The 19,723-nt window shown below is 42.5% G+C and overlaps 1 protein-coding gene across 1 annotated transcript in view; it reads right to left on the minus strand.

The window, feature by feature from the left end:
- Positions 1 to 19,723, minus strand: part of LOC147663278 (5-azacytidine-induced protein 2-like) — a 210,181-nt gene that overhangs the window by 172,218 nt on the left and 18,240 nt on the right. The window contains exon 2 of the mRNA XM_086950565.1: positions 7,534 to 7,645. The gene's annotated coding sequence lies outside the window, so the exon portion shown is untranslated. The remainder of the gene's footprint in view (positions 1 to 7,533; positions 7,646 to 19,723) is intronic.

A 19,723-nucleotide genomic window follows, 5' to 3' on the forward strand; every position in this document is an offset into this window, starting at 1 on the left:
TACCACACTCGGTGGGTGATTACGAAATGTGTTATCCAAATTGACACCAAGTCTCTCATTCAATTTCTAAAAGATACTTTTTATTAAGAAGGCATACCAGATACCATAGTAACAGACAATGAGGTCCAATTTACATCCGATCTCATGAAGGATTTCCTCTCAGACTTACCCATTTCTCACCAGAAAACCACATTGTATTGCCCCAGGGTTAATGGGTTAGTAGAACACATGAAAAGAGTTAATAAAGAATGTCTTCAAGGGGGGCGTGGCTTCAGCGCTGGAGAGCGAGGACGGAATCCCCGTGAGCTCCGTGGTGGACCGGACCCGCGGATGCCTTGAAAACCTCTCTCGCAGCATTTCTGAGCGGCTGTCTACTTTACAACGTTGTCGGAAGGTGTGAGGATCATGTTGAGACTATCGGTGGCAGATTCCATGCCGTACATCGCCTTATATAAATAGCGGTAATTTCTTTATCTCTGGAGACGCAGGTGGCCGCCATTTTGAGCCGCCGTTTCCCGCGTCTCTCATTCAGCCTGCCTTGCGCTGTACCGCTTCTACTGCTTCATAAACAGCTAGCGATGATGAGATTTCCTCTTGAGCCATAACCAATGCTGATGTCTGCTAGTTTCAAGATGATATTAAGTTTTAAGCAGCTTTCTTTGATTCTATGTGAAGTACCACGGCCGCCATTTTAGATATGCTTTACCGGACGAGACTGTTTGCTCTAAGCCTGTCAATGCTTTTACAATGAAGATAAATGTGGATTTTACTACAAAGTTGTGAATTTAAATTGTTTTGACCTATGAAGGAGACTATCTTGAAGGTTCTTTAATCCCTCTTCGACAGATGTTGTGACGAATAATCCAAATACCTCGAACTTGTGCTCTCACATTCACTCAAGTGTTTTTTTTTGCGTGCAGTCACATCATTTATCACTTCTTCTTATGCTGGGGTCTTGTGCTCCTATTGCTGCATTAGTCTCTCCGCGGATGTGAAGACTACTCAAGCAGTATAGGTTCCGGTGGTGTTCGTGCAGTATACATCACTGAGTATCTACCATTACTGTACTTTTTTCTTGGCACATTACCTTGATAGCAAAATGGCGAATGTCTCACCTACTCCAAAACTGTCTCAGACTGGCACCAAACCGAAGAGACCCAAGAATGACCCACCCTCCCCCATTCAGTCTTCTTCTAAGACTCCATTTTGGAAGAGCTTTGTGGTCAAATGTCAGACACATGATTCCCCTTGGGTTGTTCAAATGAGAAGGCAACAATTCTTACAGGCTACCATACAAACATCAAACATGCATCAAGATTCAAAAATTGGAGCAATGTGAGATAGAACAACAAAACAATTCTGTCAAGATTAATAAAATTAATGTGCACAATTTATTCAAATATATAAAAAACACCAAATTAAAAACAAGCAGATGTTAAAAGAAACATTTTAAAATAAATTTTGGGAACACAGACACTAAATGGAACAGATCAAGTACAACATATAAACCTAAACAGTTCCTAATGTACAAAAAAGAGGGGGTGCAAAAATAAAGGTAAAGATTCCACCACAGTTGGAATAGTCCTTTGTAGATATATATATTGCACTCCTCCCTATTACTCTCAACGCGTTTCGACGGACAATAAAGATATAGCCGCCTTCATCAGGAATATTTTATATCTGTAATCTCAAAATAAGTATCAGGAAAATCGTCCTTGTGGGTAGAATGAAAATCAGCTACAAATATGTAGTCCGCACAAGTAGAAATACAATAAATTCTCAGACTTTCAATGAGACCGTATATCTTTTAGTAAAAACAGCAGCCATATGAGGTCAGCCTTGAATCAAGCAATGAAGGATATCTACTATCGGTTCCCAGTATTAATGCCACTCCGAAAGTTGTTCAAAGTTTTTACTTTGAACAACTTTCGGAGTGGCACGCGGGACGTTTGAAGCCTCGAACCACAAGAGGCGGTGGCACTGTAACTAAGAACCTACATTAATACTGGGAACCGATAGTAGATATCCTTCAAAAGAAGCACGTTTCTCTAAACTACATGAAAGGCGGCTTCGATATTTACCGCGTGCCGAAATATCTCCATTAAAGGCTTTATCTATAGGCCTTCTTACACTGTCAAGTATTAAATACTGACTACTTTGGTGACATCGTTCTTTGAGCAAAGGGGACTAAGACATCCTTTCATTGCTTGATTCAAGGCTGACCTCATATGGCTGCTGTTTTTACTAAAATATACGTCTCATTGAAAGTCTGAGAATTTATTGTATTTCTACTTGTGCGGACTACATATCTGTAGCCGATTTTCATTCTACCCACAAGGACGATTTTCCTGATACTTATTTTGGGATTACAGATATAAAATATTCCTGATGAAGGCGGCTATATCTTTATTGTCAGTCGAAACGCGTTGAGAGTAATAGGGAGGAGTGCAATATATATATATATCTACAAAGGACTATTCCAACTGTGGTGGAATCTTTACCTTTATTTTTGGACCCCCTCTTTTTTGTACATTAGGAACTGTTTAGGTTTATATGTTGTACTTGATCTGTTCCATTTAGTGTCTGTGTTCCCAAAATTTATTTTAAAATGTTTCTTTTAACATCTGCTTGTTTTTAATTTGGTGTTTTGTATATATTTGAATAAATTGTGCACATTAATTTTATTAATCTTGACAGAATTGTTTTGTTCTATCTCACATTGCTCCAATTTTTGAATCTTGATGCATGTTTGATGTTTGTATGGTAGCCTGTAAGAATTGTTGCCTTCTCATTTGAACAACCCAAGGGGAATCTTGTGTCTGACATTTAGTCATTTTGGTACCCTATCCCTTTGGTGCTGGGGGTCCCTCTCTCTTTTATTAGAGAGCTTTGTGGTCTCCAACAGTTCATGTATGCCACAAACGAGAAGCTTAAGCAGATTGAGGAGCGCTGGGTTGTTATGGAGGGCAATGTGTTGAATTTGATGCAGTGAGTGAGCAATATCCAGGATGTCTCTGTTAAAATTCCTTTGTTGGAACAAGAGATCCACAAATTGAAACTGCACACTGAGGACCTTGAAAATCGTAATCGTAGGAACAATCTACGCGTTCATGGTATTCCGGAGAACGTTGAGGGTCCAGACATGGTGTCTTTCATCCGTAAATTCCTACAGGAACTTTGGATCTCCAGCCTCCCTCTCATCCCCTAAACATACAGAGAGCTCACCGTTTAGGTTGTTTGAATTCCAACTCTTCCAAACCTCGGGGTATTATTATGCTTTTCCTTGAGTTTACAGAGATAATGTCTGTCTTGAAGGCAGCTAGGCATAAACGGCGTCTCCAATGGTTAGGTCACAACATCTTTATCTCACAGGATCTTTCGTCTGCCACGAATGCCCGACGTAAGGAATTTTTGAATCTTCGTTCTCTGATGAGACAGTTGAACATTCAATATGGAATTCTGCATCCGTGCTTCTGCAAAATAACGCACAATGGCCGTACCAGCTCCTTTGATGATCCACAAAAGCTGCACGCGTTTCTACAGAGTGTCTCTTCCTCCAACATGGACACTGCTAATTAGTGTATCCCTTCCTATGGTCTTCATTGTAGCATTTCTTGTCTCCACTTTGGTCTCTATTGAATTTTTCTCCTAGTTTCTGCCTCCTTTTCTGTGATTTCGCTTTTTCATCTTTTTATGTTTTTCTTTACGTATATGTCCTTTCATTGGCAGCCCGTGGGGATGTGTCCCCTCTTTGGTGTACCTACACCCCTGTTGTCTTGGTTGCTGTTCTCTTCTCCGATCAGGCCTCTATGCCTTGATCTGCTTACTCTTTTCTTTTTCCTCTTCAGCTATATCCCCTTCTTCTTTCCTATCTCCTGTTCTCTCTTTATCTGGCTTTTCTGCCTGGTCATCTGTGTCCCATGTGTCTGTATTATTGAACGGTCTTTCCTTCTTTATCTGTTCTGTGTGTGGTTATCCTTTTTGACTTCAGATGCATTGTACTTCAGTGGTGTGGTTGTGTTGGGAGTTCTCATCTTGGTCAATGATTATTTGTTGTTTCCCTTTTTTTAGTTACCTCCTTGAAGTGTGTCTACTCCATTTGTCGCCCATCCTTCCCTCCTATCGCCATGTGTAACTTTGTATCGTGGAATGTTCGAGGTCTCGGTCACCCTGTCAAGCGTCAAAAGGTATTGTCTCACTTGTCTAAACTTAATTCACAGGTTGTTTTTCTCTAGGAAACGCATTGTTCTGATGTTGAATCTCTTAAGTTGAAGCAGCAATGGGTGGGGCAAGTAGTATTTTCTCCTGCTGTTAGTAAAAAAGAGGGGGTTGCTATTTTATTTCATAAAGCGTTAAATGTTCAAATTATTTCATCCCAGAATGATGATGAAGGACGTTGTGCATTGGCTCAGGTTGTTATCAAAAATAAAACATTGGTTTTACTAAACATTTATGGCCCAGTTCGTCCAGATCTCAAATTTTGCAAAGATATTAAAGTTATGATATCGTCCATTGATTGTCCAGACTTTGTTATTGCGGGTGATTTTAACCAATGGTTAGCCCCTTTTTCAGATAGATTATCCTCCAGTACGTTTCAGCCTGATAAATCTCATAAGAGTTTTCGATATACCATTGCCTCTCGTCCTTCATTTGATTCATGGAAAATGGGCAATCATGACTAGCTTGAATATACTTTTTTTTCTAATGTACACCATACCTGCTCAAGAATTGATTACATTTTGGTCAGTAAATCTCTACTTCCCTCTATTCAGAATTCTGTGATTGGTTCCATAGTCATTTCTGACCACGCTCCTGTTTATACTTCCCTAGATCTCTCCCTTAGTATTCACAAGTTTTCCCCAACTGCCTCCCCGCTATGATTGGTCATGCTCCAAAGAACTAGGTACTCTAAAACATCAGTTATATGAGTGCTCTTCTGTTTTGTCTTTTTGGAATGATGTTTGGAATATTTGCATGCCAATGTTTCACTGTTCCACCGCATTATCACTATTGAATGTTTTTCTAGGTTCATTATCAACGGATATTGATATTGTATCTTCTTCTGCTAGATTGTTGGACCTGTTTATTGCTCTTGCATTTAAAGTTATTTTATCGTGTTGGAAGGATAACTCTAAACTTTCTGTACATACTTGGTGGAATTTCATTTGTGATGAACATAGGATAGCTATTGCTCCCTTCTCTTCTATTCCCCTAAAAATGAAATCTGATCTCCTTTGGCTCCCCTTTACTACGTATCTTTCTTCCAACTCCCCTAGTTGACGGTTTTAAATTTATTCCCACATGTATACCCGTATTGCTTCTCACTCTTCCCTTTCTTTCCTTTGCTCTTCTTTTTCTTTTCCTCCTGTGTTTCTTCCCTCCTCTCTTTCTCCTTTTCTATACTTCTTTCTCTATTATTGCATATGTTTTCGGCTCCATGTTCTTTTATGATGTCTACCATTAGCTATGACATATGTATGGTTTTCTCTGTAAAAAACATCAATAAAAATGTCTTAAACAAAAAGAAAAAAAGAAGGTCTTGCAAGAGCAGAATTCACTAATGTATCAGCAAAATCAGCCTTGCAAGAAATGATATGGGTGTACAGAACCGCACCACATAGTGTCACAGAGGTGTCTCAGTTTATCTCTTTAAATGGTAGGAAGCCAAAAAACAACCTCACTGCTGAATGGTTATGTAAAGACAGCCATGTGCTGAAGACAGATCAGAAATTGCCAGAAGAATTGAAACACAACAAAACAAGATATGACAACACTAAAGATGTCAAAACACATTTGCTCAATCCAGGTGAATAGGTACGCATCAACCTTCCCAAAGCAAGAAGAAAGAGCTATTCCCGTTTTTCGGAACCTCTCAAGATAACAAGATTAGGAAGAAATGTAGTCCAGTTGGAAAATGGACAAACTTGGGGAATGGACATGGTGGTAAAATGCAAGACTCCCCAAACTGTTCAGGAGGAAGACGGTCTTATGCCAAAATGCTCCATTTCTCCTCGCAGGTCATCCAGGAACAGTAGTTGTCCAGTTTGGCACAAAGACTTTGTGGTTGGTTAATTTCTCCTGACCATGTGTTAGTCTATAAAATAGCTCGATGTCGTTCTAGCACTTTTCTGTAATGTTCTTCTTTCCTTGTTCAATTTTTCTTCTACCTCACCTGTCCTTCTCTCTCATTCTTCTTTTCTTCTTCGTTCTCTCCTGCCCTGGGAGGTGTGTTGGAACTCACTTGGTTTAGCCCTTTCCCTCACCCCTGCCTTTGTCCTGCCCTTGGACGTTCTTACTGTTTGTGAACCAACATCCCACAGCTGACTTCAGCTGACTGGAACCTGTTGGTGGTGGAAGACAGAATAAAGATTCTTCAGCACTTACCTGGTGTTATGACTTTTTAAAACTATTGCTTTTTATGCCTGTTCCCACATGTCTCTCTCTCCTTTCATCATCAGTGTTCCCCCCTCTTTTTGTTGAAGCGCTCTACAGAGTATGTCTTTTACACCTGACTTCCTCCTATATTTCTTCCCTTTCAGTCGGTTTCATAACTGGACCACCCTCCAGTTGTCCGTATCTGCTTGCTCTCTCCCATTGCCATTTTTTTCTTCCCCCCACCGTCCCTCTCTCTGTCCATATTCCCACACACCCTCTATAAAGGGGATAAAAGCACTATGACACAGCCGGTGCTAGCTGCTCCATAGCGTTTTTTTTTTCTAACTTTCAGCAATGGTGCTTAACAGCAACACTGCTGAACAACATGGCTAATATACATTCTCAAAGCCAATAGCTTTCACTTAGGTGAGATTTATGGACTCTGTCAATGCTAGTTGTCTTTTTACTGTCACTCGCCACCAAGATATATCTTAGGGGGACAGTGAAAAAAATTAAAAAAATCTGATGGCCCACTATACATTGGGCAGACGGGCCACATTGCTTACCTCTGACAGCCCATATTTCCTCAGAAGAAGATGTAAGCGATGTAAGTTTTAATCCGCTGGTATAAACCAACCAGTCCACCCAACTAAAAATTTGGCGGGCAGACAAAGAGTTTGTCGGACAGGATACTCCCTCACTGCTGCAATGGAGTACCCTGTCCGCAAACTCCAAATCAGGCCCTATGATTCAATAATCCACATACATTTGTCTTTATTTGAGCACAGTAGCATTTCCACAAGAAATGTTTTGCAAGACAGCCACATAAAAGTACACAGGATAATGTCTGACTAGGTGGATACACATATTGGAAAGTAAATGTAGTTTAATTTTTTTAAGAGCGAACCATAACAAACAATGTATTCATTCAAGGGGGTTTCTCACTGCCTCAAGGGGGAAATTACGGAATATTTTGTCAGCAACTACCTCAAAACCACCATATAAATCAGCAAAGACTGTAGCCTCAACTAATATGCCTTCTAAAGTTGAACACATGATTGTCCCCTTTCTCTCCTCCCTTACTACAAAAGTACAAAACAAAAATTAGGAAGCCAAGGGAAAGGTCTGGCAGTTCAAGTAAAACGTATGGGAGCTGACCTGCACAAGGTTCCCAGAGATGATCTGCCGGTATTTCCAATTTGCAGTGACTCACTGCACAGTCTTTAACAGCTCCTTCATAGTGATGGAAATTTCAGCAACTGGCCTGAACCTGCAAGCCAAAGCCAGACAAAAAAAACAAATAATGTAGATGTTAAAGTATGTAGACAATTCTGACAATGTCAGCAACAAATCTACTTTAACTATGACGACCCTTGGCTTCAGAAAAGTCGTGACTACCCATAGCCAGCAACTAAGGAAACATTTAGAAAACTAGAATAAAAAAAAATGACATTTTTGAAGTAAAATGAATAAAATCTCATTACACACTGGAAAGATACAGGTTTCGTTGTAAGCGATGTAAGTAGAATCTGACAAGAAATATAGTGGGCATTACGGGCTAGGGATCTTGTTTTGGGATTATGCTTTTGTATACGTTTAGGGTTAGGATTTTAAGGGATTTTACTCATTCTGAAACTAATTAGAATAGTTTCTTCTGAATTGCCAATATTATGTACAGTCCTTATTGGTTTGACCAAAATATTAGCAGTAAATTTGAAAGGCACTTTGTCTCTGTATCATCCAGGGTTCTCTCCTCCGTCATGCTGTAAATGTGATTCTCTGGGTTAACTACCTTATTTTGGGTTTATACACCAGTAAAAATACCTCGTTATAAAAACATGCATTTGTCAACTTCATGAGGAGCAAAGCAGCTACATGATCAAAGTTCTCCAGGTGTCATAAAAATGATGGTTCAACATGGACATTTTTACTCAAATGGAAGCAGGTTTGGGAGGTGTGGTGAATGGGCACGGTAATTATTTCTGTTAAATTAGAGCGGTTTACCTTCTTTAGTGACACGACAGTTACAGTTGTTTGATCAGTCCTTTTATTTTCAAAGTTCAAAGGTGAAAAGGGGCAGGGGTTGTTGTTTGAGGGCATGCCCGTCACTCTCCAAAGCAGACAGCCTTCCTACTTCCCATGTGTAAGTGACAGTAAGGGGAAATTCAAAGACAGGCTGAAAAGAGGCGAGGGTGGAAACAGCTGTAGTACCTGGACCAGATTGCCCAGATTAATATAAATTCCCCATTAAAGGAAGAGGCCGATACTTGCTAGGCACACTCTCCAATTGGAAATAGATTTTTTTAAATAAGCACAAACTAGTTTTCATTAAGTGGGAAAAGTCTTCCTGCGCCTCCCGTGGTGTGTCTTGTATTACATACAATACGCTTCATCATATTATAGGGAATGCTCATTTCGGTTACAGAAGGGAACAATTTGCTGCCAATTCATATGTTCTAATGGGAAATAGCTATTGGGCAATATCACAACAGAGAAACTATCCTGGAGAGAGCCCATCAACTGCCCTACCCAAGGATTATGGGTTGCTTTAGGTCTGGCTTGATAGTGCAGATGTCTGCTGGAGTTGCGGTCACTATTCTTTAAACAAATTATGCACATACACACAGCGAGCATCAGAGGAGTAAACATCTGCCACCTCATACTATTGACTGTTTGGTATATCATTATATGTCCTAGGAAATGTTTCCATTACAATGTATGAGTGACTATTTTAAAGCTAAAAAGCACAATCAAATTATCACACTGTGTCACATCTCACACATGCATTCAACATAAAAAGTAATATTTTTTTCCACTGAACCAGACATTTTTGTAAGCTTTTACAGGACTTGAGGGTGGCACATGGTGGCTGCTTTATTGGCTTTTAAATATGGAGATCAGAAAGGCGTCCCCCAAAGTCTTTGGAGAGCAATAAAAATGCTGAAATCGGGTCAGGCCGCATGTTGGCAATGGGGCAAGTTGAATGTCCGAGTGTGAGGATTAGATTTGGATACTGCAATAAAAGAACAGTTGATACCACGACTATTGAGTGCTCGGAAATTTGGAAAAACCTTTTTTCCCTCAAAGTGAAGGATCGGGTGGCAGATGATAGTGTATGTAAGGAGACTGAAAAAGCTAAGCTAGACAGTGATGAAGCATCAAGGGCAAGAGTGGAGGATGTAGCATCTAGGAAAGGGAAACACAGAAATGCTGTAAAAGTGTAAGCTGAAGATTGGGTTTGCATTAGAGATCCTTTGTTGTTAAAGAAATGGTTGTCTAAGTTTAGGGATCCTATTTAAGTGAGAAAAGTGTGTGGCAATTCAGTGCAGGTATCCAATGGACAATGGTGGAATTTGTCGCGAGTTGCAAGGGTGTGCAAGTATAACGAATGTAGTCGCACTAAGAAAGTTGTGGATGGGGTTAAAGTTCTTTTGAAGGTAGTGAGTCTCTAAGAAGGAGCAATTGTTGGATTATTTTAAGTTTTGTAGGTGTTCATGGTCAGGTGATTGCCAGAAAAAATTCTGGATTCCTTTAAGTTGTGTACATTATGTGCTTTTTTGGGGGTGAGGTGTGATGTAGGTGTAGAGTTCACTATGTTTTGTTGGAAATTAAAATGGGTAGATATGTGGTGTAATGTTTCTGTTATTGATGCTCTATGGTGACATTAGTGTTCCAGGGTCTTAGGAAGCGTGAAATGCCCGTACAGATGTGGAGAAGGTTAGCAGCGGAGGGAGTCTCTTGTACTTTAGAGATTCTCTTTAATAAAACTGTTGTATGGCTTATTATGAAAGTGTCCGTGACTTCATGACTTCATCACCACAACTCAGCAGTATTTTTATATTGTAAATATATGTAGGAAGTACTGTAGCAGGGTTTCCGTTCTCCCACAGAACTGTGCACAGAGATCTAGAACCTGGGTGAGTCAGGGTGACCCAGAACTCACCTTTGTTTCAGAAATCCCCTTACCAAACTAGCTACAGTGTCTCATCGGTAGTAAATACTTCCCAATGACTTAGACAATCCAGAACATGAACTTAGAATACCTCAGGTATCGTGGAACACATGAACACTCTTTCGTTATATAATCATTACAAACCGAAACTGGGAGGCAGAGAACACACGTGCAAGTTTGAAATGTTTATTTTTCAATGCAACATTCTCAAACGCAGTATCTTATATAATATCAACATACATAATATAAAAATCAGAGTTAGCAGCATAGTCACTAATCCATAATAAGCAAAAGGTGATAGCATGTTATGATGCAAAGATCTATAGAATTCTGTATCACCTATATTTCGCGCACCCTAATTAGCATATTATATTATATCTAAGAAGGTCTCATCTGGGTTCTTAGCAGGGCGGCCCCATACCTCTAATTCTCAGTAGGAGGAGATCACATCAACCGCTACCAGCTCTCAGCATGCGAAGCATCAAGTGTGTTGTTTCATTCCCTGTAACTATCTTAAACCCACGTAGAGCCCAATGTTGGCAGCAACATTATTTGTGTTATGACTAACGTGGTGCGAGGATCAGGCCTTCAGCAACCTTGTGTTAGGTTATTCTTAGAGTGTGCAGTTCTCGGTGTGCAGACAGTTGTACCAAGTGTACCAAGCACAACTGATACCAGGGCAATGACATATTATTCTCAAATAAATCACATCTTTCGTCTAGGTTGAAAGCTACAATAACAATTAGGTGTCGTGTGCAAACCGAAGCAGAAAGAAAATATGGCGTTTAAACATTTAATAAGCACATGCTAACTTAACACAATATATAGAAACGTAGTAACCATATGACACCCCCCCAATGATCCGAGGACGGTTAAAAAGAAAAAATATAAGCCAATACTCTATGAGAGGCAAGACATGAAAGCAGAGTTCAATGATATTGAGCCAAGCTAAATGTATGCAAATGTATGTAAAATTTAAAAACAAAATTTATGTATGAATGCCTATAGTGGCCACACAAAATATAAAAAGTCGAACTTAAGGCTACTCTCAGTTAATAGGCCCAGAACATAAGAAAAAAATCGAATGTTCGTATTGAAAAAGGCACCATTCAGAATTACTAAAAAGTCACGTGCCATAATAATGGAAGTCTTCAAAGTCACTCATGGTTGAGTGAATATGCAAAATAGGTAGCTACAGCCTCCAACATGAAATCACTGTCATCATCCGAAAACAGTTCAGCCATCCAATTAAGCAATGGGAAAGAACATACGTGCTCCTCCAACACCGATTCCTCTAGCAACATCAGAGGACAACTCAGTGGGTTCTCGAGAACGCTCTGTGCCAGAAAGTCATGCGCCGCTGCGAATATGTCCCACTGACCCATTAGTCCATGCATCGCTGCCACAGCCATAACCCTTTCGCCAAAACAGACCAGCTCGTGAGCCACTACGGGGTTCACCAGCCGATCAAAGTTGACGTCAGGAGAAGTCGGTAAACAGAGACACAAATCAATGGCCCAGTCGAAATCACAGCTCAGGCAATGAAACACGGGCTGGACACATGTGAAATAGGAAAATCTGAAGGATAATCCAAAAGCTGTGCTTAAAGTCGCAAGCGGCAAGGAGCCATAGTATTCAAGCATCCGGTTGCAAAACTGCATCAGTAGGGGCTGAGCGTTTCCTTGCGCAGGATGGGCATCCATGTTTTATAAAGTAAAATATCACCAGAACGCCTGCAGCCAAAGCCAGCAAAACAGGAAATCCGCCAAACAGGCTAGCGAATATAGAATGAAAGAACGCAGGGATAATACCAAATACTTTTTCAAATGTAGTCACGAGACCACTGCTAACCATTTTTAAAAAAATGAGCCAGGCTCGTTGTGGAGGAGGCATTGAAGATTTGATGAACCAGCTCGCAGAAATGAAACGGCAAATCAGTACTTAAAAGTGCCTGTACTTCTGTGCGTGTGTTTGCTATGTGAAGGACATAAGTTTTGCGGGCAGAGCTCAGGGCCACCTGCTTTTGAGACAATAGGGCTCTTATACGGCCTAAACCATTGAACTCAGCTCTCAAGGTTGGTATTCTTGGCCAAATTAAAACATCTGAATTCCCATGCGTGGGTGGATATAACACATTCTTGCAGCAAACCACCCTTTCTGAAACGGTAACCACATATGCGATACCGGCCTCTAACCCACAACAAAATTCGTTATTCAAAAGTAAATAACTACCGTTGGACAACAAAGTGGACGTGGGAACTATTGCAGGAACTGGTGTCCCTTTCAAAACACAGGCCAAATTAGGTTTGTCCTGATTACAAGAACCATGCAACTGGATGTGTCTGCATATTAATGAGCGGTCAGGCGACTGTGTACATTCTTCACCATTCAGATTCACTTCATTTCCCTCTTTTAGGCATCTGTAAGTGTATGGTAAAGACCATGTCTCATGGAGGAAAGCACTGGCTAATGGTTCCTATCGCCCAATGGCTATATATTTCATACAATTTGTAAATTTATACAAAGCAAAAGGTAAGGTAATAACACCATGGATAAGCCATGTAGCAGCGGTCACCTCAGCCACAGAAAAGGGCAAGGATTCTAATTTTTCAATGTGTAACATAGAAAATGTCGCATCTCATTGATAGCATGCGCTGTTTTTCAGTCAAATTAAATGGGGCAAATAGTGATGAGACATTCATAAAATTCCAAGGCACTCGACCAGACTTAAGAGTCTGTAGTGTCCAAGCAAACTGCATCACAGAACGCAATTGATTTTGACCATGATACAACACGGACACTTCATCATGTACAATGTCAACAACAGAAGACACAATATTGTTCAACGTGTAAATTCGGGAAGAAAGCGTGTTAATACTGTTATCAACAACTGCAAGCACCTTTTCTAAATTTGCTTGATCAATAGCTCTCAGGCGTTTAGCAGCCTCAACTTGGGAAACTTTCCAAATTTCATTGTAAATCGCATACAGCCATCGTTTAGATCTACCTTTAGCTGGGCCTTTTATAAAATCGTTCAAATCCACATTATCATCTAATAGAGAGAGATGTAGTTTACCTGCAGCTAATGTGGAATGTTGTAACCAATTCTGACACAGCTTCCCCACAGAATAAGTTGTGACAGTATAGTCTTCTTCAAAACGGGGATCGAGTCTGACTTCTGTAAACCCCTCAGCCAAACCCAGAAAACGGCGTTGGCAAGAATCAGCACTCCTATGCCACATCAGCCAACCCTTGGAATCCAAACTGGAAATGTTAAAGGACGAATTGTGTAAAAGAGTTTGCAACTCATGAATGGACAAATCAGTAAAATTACCCCAACCTGAATATTCCTCTAAATCTGGGATGGTCGGTGTATTTAATTTTTTAGAAGTAGCCAAATCAAAGCATGTTGTTTGGAAAATGGTTGAATTTAAAAACAACATGTGATTCGGGATGAGACATGCACGGTGCAAAGCCTCAGTGCCTTGTACCTGCCAATCTTTGGTACCCCAAACCGATTTAAGGTCAATTGTTCCTTTCCAAAACTCGTAGCCATCTACAGCCAACTTGTCTAGAAAGGACTTCGAATACAGTAATTTTGTATCGGTAAGTTTAACTTTGGACATGGGCTTTTGTGTCATTTTAAAATAGAATGACTCGGGATTAGATTGATTAAAGTCTGTAAAATAGGTGTATTTTTTCAGAAACGTATTGGAGCTGCCACCGAATGGAGCAGGGCAATGTTCCCATTGTGTATAATTTACAGCAACCCTCCTGGAATTTGTCTTATGTAAAAAATGATTACCATAGTGTTGAAAACAAAACAAATCACCATAATTGATAGAATCTGTATACAGATCCTCAGCATCGAAGGCAGCATAATACTTCAAATCAGAGAATAATGCTTCTACGGCCTGAATATCCCAATCATCAGAACGCATATTCTGTTTAATTACATCTCCCATGTTTACTCTAAGCACATTTGGAACATTAATCACTTCAGTGGGCCCATGTATCTGAAACCTAACCGCATCCCACACAATCCCATCAAGGACAGGCCAAGCAGTAATGTTAACTGTATTTAAGTTTCGTTTCAGTCTGTGCGCTGAATGTGAAGAGGAAAGAGGGGCCAATGTTCCATTAAGGTACCGAATTCCTGTTCTTTCTTTAACGTAGTGACCATCAATCAGGCGGAAAAAATAAAACACAAAACCAATTGACATAAAAAGATAAAATGAAAATAGGATCAACCAAATGTATGTCCAAGGGGGAATTAAAAAACGTTTTTTAAACAACGTGGCATATCTTTCCATGTTTGAGGGTTTCTTTGAAGGTTCCGAAACAGAGTCAAAAGAGAATCTGGACTGGTCGGCCAAACGGGTCTGTAAATCAGGCATCGATAAATCAGCAGGATAAGTGTAGTTCAGCTCATCAATGTCAGTAACAGGAATAGTATTTAATAAAGGACTGGATATGGCAGGCATCTCGAGGGACACCTCCTGTTCTGTGCCAGATGTTATTGCTAGTACAGAGTGCCTCACCATGGAAGGACAGGATACAGCCGGTGTCATGCTATGAAGAATCGGCCACCCTGTGTGTCTTGACATTGTCAATAGAAATAAATCTGTTTTCCTTACGACCTGGAAGTGGTGGTAAAATGACTGTTCTTGTGCCCTTCACTCCAAGAACTCGAAAAGGTGCTCGATATGAGGGACCAAACTCTTTCTTGTTCTCGATCTTCTCTCGAACCAGTTCTCCAACTTGGGGTAGCCAGCCAACTACCGGGATCTGCAGCGCATCATCCGATGTGGAGGGCAAATGTTCCTTTGCAAGACTGTCTCTGGTCTTTTGTAGATTCTGTAAAACATTGCAATGTTAATCTACGTCAAAGGCCTTGGTGTCTAGCCCATCGAGGTCAGGTACATACATCTTGATACCAAAGAGCATTTCGTATGGGGTCCGCCCACCCAGAAACCTTCTAGGGAGATTATTAAGCGCACGCTGCACGCCCATGAGGTGGGCTAACCAGTTTCTGCCAGTGCCTATAACTCGAGCTGTCAAAGATTGCTTTAAGTCGCGGTTCATTCGTTCAACTACACTATTACCCTCAGGTCTGTAGGGGCTCGAAAACTTGACTTGGACCCCCATCGAAACCATAGTATCCTTATACGACTTAGAGGCGAAAGCCGGACCCTGATCCGAATGGAAAGTACCACAGGCAAAAATTCCCACAAAGACTCGCAAATCCTTAATGACAGTACGTGAATCAGCGCTCCGATGTGGCCATACCCACACAAAGCGTGTGCATGAATTAACTGCTACTAAGATGTACTTATACGCAGTATCAGAAGAAAATGTCCCGCAGTGATCCAAATAAACGCATCCAAGTGGTTTATTCGAGATGTACAACTGTGTCTGAGGCGGACGCGCAGCAGTTGAAGGCTTAATCTGCTGGCAAATGTCAAATTGAAGAACATATTCGCGCGTCTGTTTGTACAGTCCCCGCCACCAGAACCTCTGTTGTAGCTGAGTTACAGTGGCCGAGACGCCCGCATGCGCAGACGCCACACCTTCATGAGCCGCTGCAATCAAAGCAGCCCTGCGATCCGAGTTGGGAACTAGTCGTTCGCCAACTTCAGGGATTTTCACATAAGGAGCCTTATCGGGACTTAAGTGGTATGTGTATTTAGAAGGGAATCCCGCAGGATATTTACTTCCCTTCTCCGTTGCAGCAACTGCTGCCAAGATGTCATCATCTATTTTGCTTTTGGACCTCGTGACTGCTGCAACCAAGTATTTTGATACTGCTGACTTCGCTGCTTCATCAGCAAGCGAATTGCCAACAGCGTGGACCCCCACGCGCTGATGACCGAGAGTATGAATCACAAACACGAGTGGCAACTTCTCTTTAAGTTCCGCCACTCGGACCCAGATCATTTTATGTTTTATTGTGCTACCTTTGGAATCACGAAATTCATTCTGAATCCAAAAGAACAAGTTTTCATTGTAAGACTGGACACAGTAGTAAGAGTCACTTACGATCAAAGTCGTCACACTAGGATCCGCGTACTCGAATGCAAGCATCAGAGCACGAAGCTCTGCTAATTGTGCGGTGCAGTCCCCAAGCGTCTGCACGACACTGGACTTGAACTCTTCGTTCACCATGGCACCGACCACAATGGCGCAAGCGGAAACGTAGGCATGTTTAGAGCCATGCGCAACCTGCGCCGAACCATCAGTGTAAATGATGCAATGGAAATCCTCCAAGGGCCGCATTGCTAATGGAGCAGGATGAACAAATTCATACTGTAAATACTCCTGCGACCGTAAAGTGGCGTCAAAAATAAACGTGACATCCTGGGACGTCAAGGATGCAGCCCATTGAATCCACCGAGGGTGCAAGGCTTTGGAATTAGGTACACTGGCTTTCGTAACCGCCTCTAAGGCAGGACACGTGGTAACAACCAACATGCGTTTTCCTTGTGACAGGGCACGTTCCTTAAGAATTGCCATCTGCACAGCCGTTAAAACTTTTTCTACAGTGGAAAATCGCAGTTCAGCCGAAGTGTACAAGTGTGACTTGTAAGCAATAGGTACTGTATCTCCTTCATTAAAAGTCAGGTACGTGAAACCCACCGCCCCAGGGATAATCCTTATCACCAGGTTGGTCTGGTTATCACGAGTCTGTAAGTATTCAGAAGCGAGCAAATCAGCCTGCAAAGACTGCAGAATGGCCGAATGCTCAGGCAGCCAGCATGATTTGGAAAAAGATGGTGTATCAAAGCATACAAAGGCTTGATACGCTGGGCATATTCCGGAATGTAAGTCCTTCCGAAATTCAGAAAGCCCAGTAGAGATTGTAATTTTTTCAGTGTTGTCGGAGAGCGCAACTGTGCGCATTTCTCCAGGAAGTGGGGTGCTAAACCCTTCCCTTCGTTGTTAAGCTCGTAACCTAGAAACAACACTGTGTACTCTGCAATGTGCGACTTTGCAAAGTTAAACCTGTAATCTATGTCAGCAAAGTTACAAATTATGCTATTTACTCGACACAGATGCTCCCAAAGATCGTCGTCCGTGAGATAAATGTCATCCACATACGAACAGGCAGCTGGGTCAAAGCTCTCCAGAAGAGAGACAATGCGGGCGGAGAATACTCCAGGACTGTTCTTGTAGCCCATTGGGAGTCGCCGAAACATTTTTTGCACACCGCCGCATGTAAAACTGGTCCATTGGGAACTTAGACCGTCTAATCTATGGGCATAAAAACCATTGGAAATGTCAAGCGTGGTTTTGAACCGTTTACGCTCAAGACTATTCACTAACGCAGAGCCATGAGTATTCTGTACTGCGCAGTTACGGCAATGCGAATTCAAATGCCTATAATCCAAAACCAAACGAAATGAGCCGTCCGGCTTGTTTACAGTAAAAAGGGGGTTATTCATCGGTGACACACACGTTTCAATTACACCTTGATATTCCAATTGTTCAAGGATAGCCGCGACTGAAGCTTTGGCTTCACGCCGTATGGGATATTGAGGTTGAGGCTGTGGCTGAGACCGTAAAGTAATCTCGTGGCTCGGTGACAATTTATCCCAGCCACACTGATTGCGGTACACAGCCGGCGCAAGCGCCAGAGTCCACTCTTCTGCAAAAATGCAGCGCTTCCACTCTCGGCACAGTGTGCGCGAAACTGGGCAGGATTACCTCCTCCCCTCGCGGAGCTGCGAGAACAAAAGGTGGGGGCCAGTCAGCCTCCGAAAGCAAAATGTAATAAGTAGACGAGAGATTTTCCCAAAATACCCCTTTTATAGTTCGCTGCATGTCACCTTCAATTAACAGGACAATTTCAAAAAGACGTTCAGGGGGAGCAACATGCGTATCAGCAGTCTCAATCACAACATGAGTATCAGTCGCTGTCACCTTCAACAGTGGACGGAGGGCCTCTCTCACTATGGTAATCTCTGCTGCGCTGTCCAGCAAGGTCAGAGCCCACGTCAGATTCCGAAGCCGCGTTCTCACTATCTGGGGCATAACGATGCGCTGTCAGGGCGGCGACTTTCTTCGTAGCAAACTGTGGTCTCGTGGGCGTAGAGCCTTCCTGCTGATCTCCACCGGTACGTGGGCGGGGTTGACCACGTCCTTGCTGGCCACCCCGGCCCCTGCCGCCCCCTCCACCACCGGTTGACGGAGCCGCTGAGTCCTGAAAGGAACGAGGAGAGCGTTGGTCAGAAGCCTGAAACCTTTCAGGCGATTTAATCATCGCGCGGTCGCGCAAATCATAAACACGATCAGACTGCGCAGGCAACGGAGACGCAGGAGCAGAAACCTGTGTTTGTTGTTGTTGTTGCTTACCCTGATTCTGCTTTTTAGGCCAATTCTGTTTCTTGGACTTTTGTTGACCACTAGTTTCCGAAGTCTGACCCTGGGGCTGTTTCTTCTCCTTATCAGGAAAAGCTTTAACCCCCATTGCATTGCGGCCAACCATTTTGTAAGCAGCTACAATTATCCTTGCCAACCGTCGGGGTCGTTCGGCCTCGGGAACCAACGCCAATGCGTTAGCAACCTGAAAGTTCACTGCATCCCCCTTGACATTCGCAAGGATCAGATCGCAAACCGCATCAAAGGAGCCACACAGGCGCATACCCAATTCAACAGCCGACTCTGGTCTGTGTTCGTCTTGAACACGTTTAAGGACCCCACCCAGATTGGTCACAGACGGGGAGCCATAGCACCTCGAATAGACCGCTGCAAATGTCTTGCCCCAGGTCTCACAGTCAACAAGTTCAGGAGCCAAATCTTTCGGCAAACTTAGTGTAAGAATCCGGTGTTTATTACCCGGACTCGTATTGGGAAACACAGCTTCCAGCTGGCCGAATTTCTCAGCAAGCCAGAACGGAAAATCATCCTTTTCCTGGGGCTTTTTACCCATCACGGAGTTTACCATGACCGGATTGATTTTCAGACCAGCATGTTCTGCACGAAGCTGTGCGCCTCTAGGGGCCGCGTCCTGAACATTACGGCTAGTGTAATGAACAAGCGCCCTAATCACTTCCACCGCGACTTCATGAAGCCGCCGCAGATCAGCCACATTACAAGTGGGGCGTTGAGGGTGAGGAGTGAATCCAGCCAAAGCGGGCCAAGGTGTGCCCGGAATGAACAAAGGACCCAACCTCGGAGCGGTTAAAGCGTGTGGTAGGGCGCCACCAAACCAAACTCCATGCTGCCAAGCGTCAATAGGAACCTCCAGTGCTCTGTACGGAGCATACGCAACCGGTACAGCCGAAGCAGTGTAGGAGTGGAACACACCAGAATTAGCGTCCACCGGCGAAAATGTCACCCACGAATAAAACAGTTCGTACGGGTAAGCATGTTCCGCACTCACCACTAGAACGACAG

Source organism: Lissotriton vulgaris, unplaced genomic scaffold (genome assembly GCF_964263255.1).
Source record: "Lissotriton vulgaris unplaced genomic scaffold, aLisVul1.2 SCAFFOLD_1935, whole genome shotgun sequence".
Lineage (NCBI taxonomy): Eukaryota > Metazoa > Chordata > Amphibia > Caudata > Salamandridae > Lissotriton > Lissotriton vulgaris.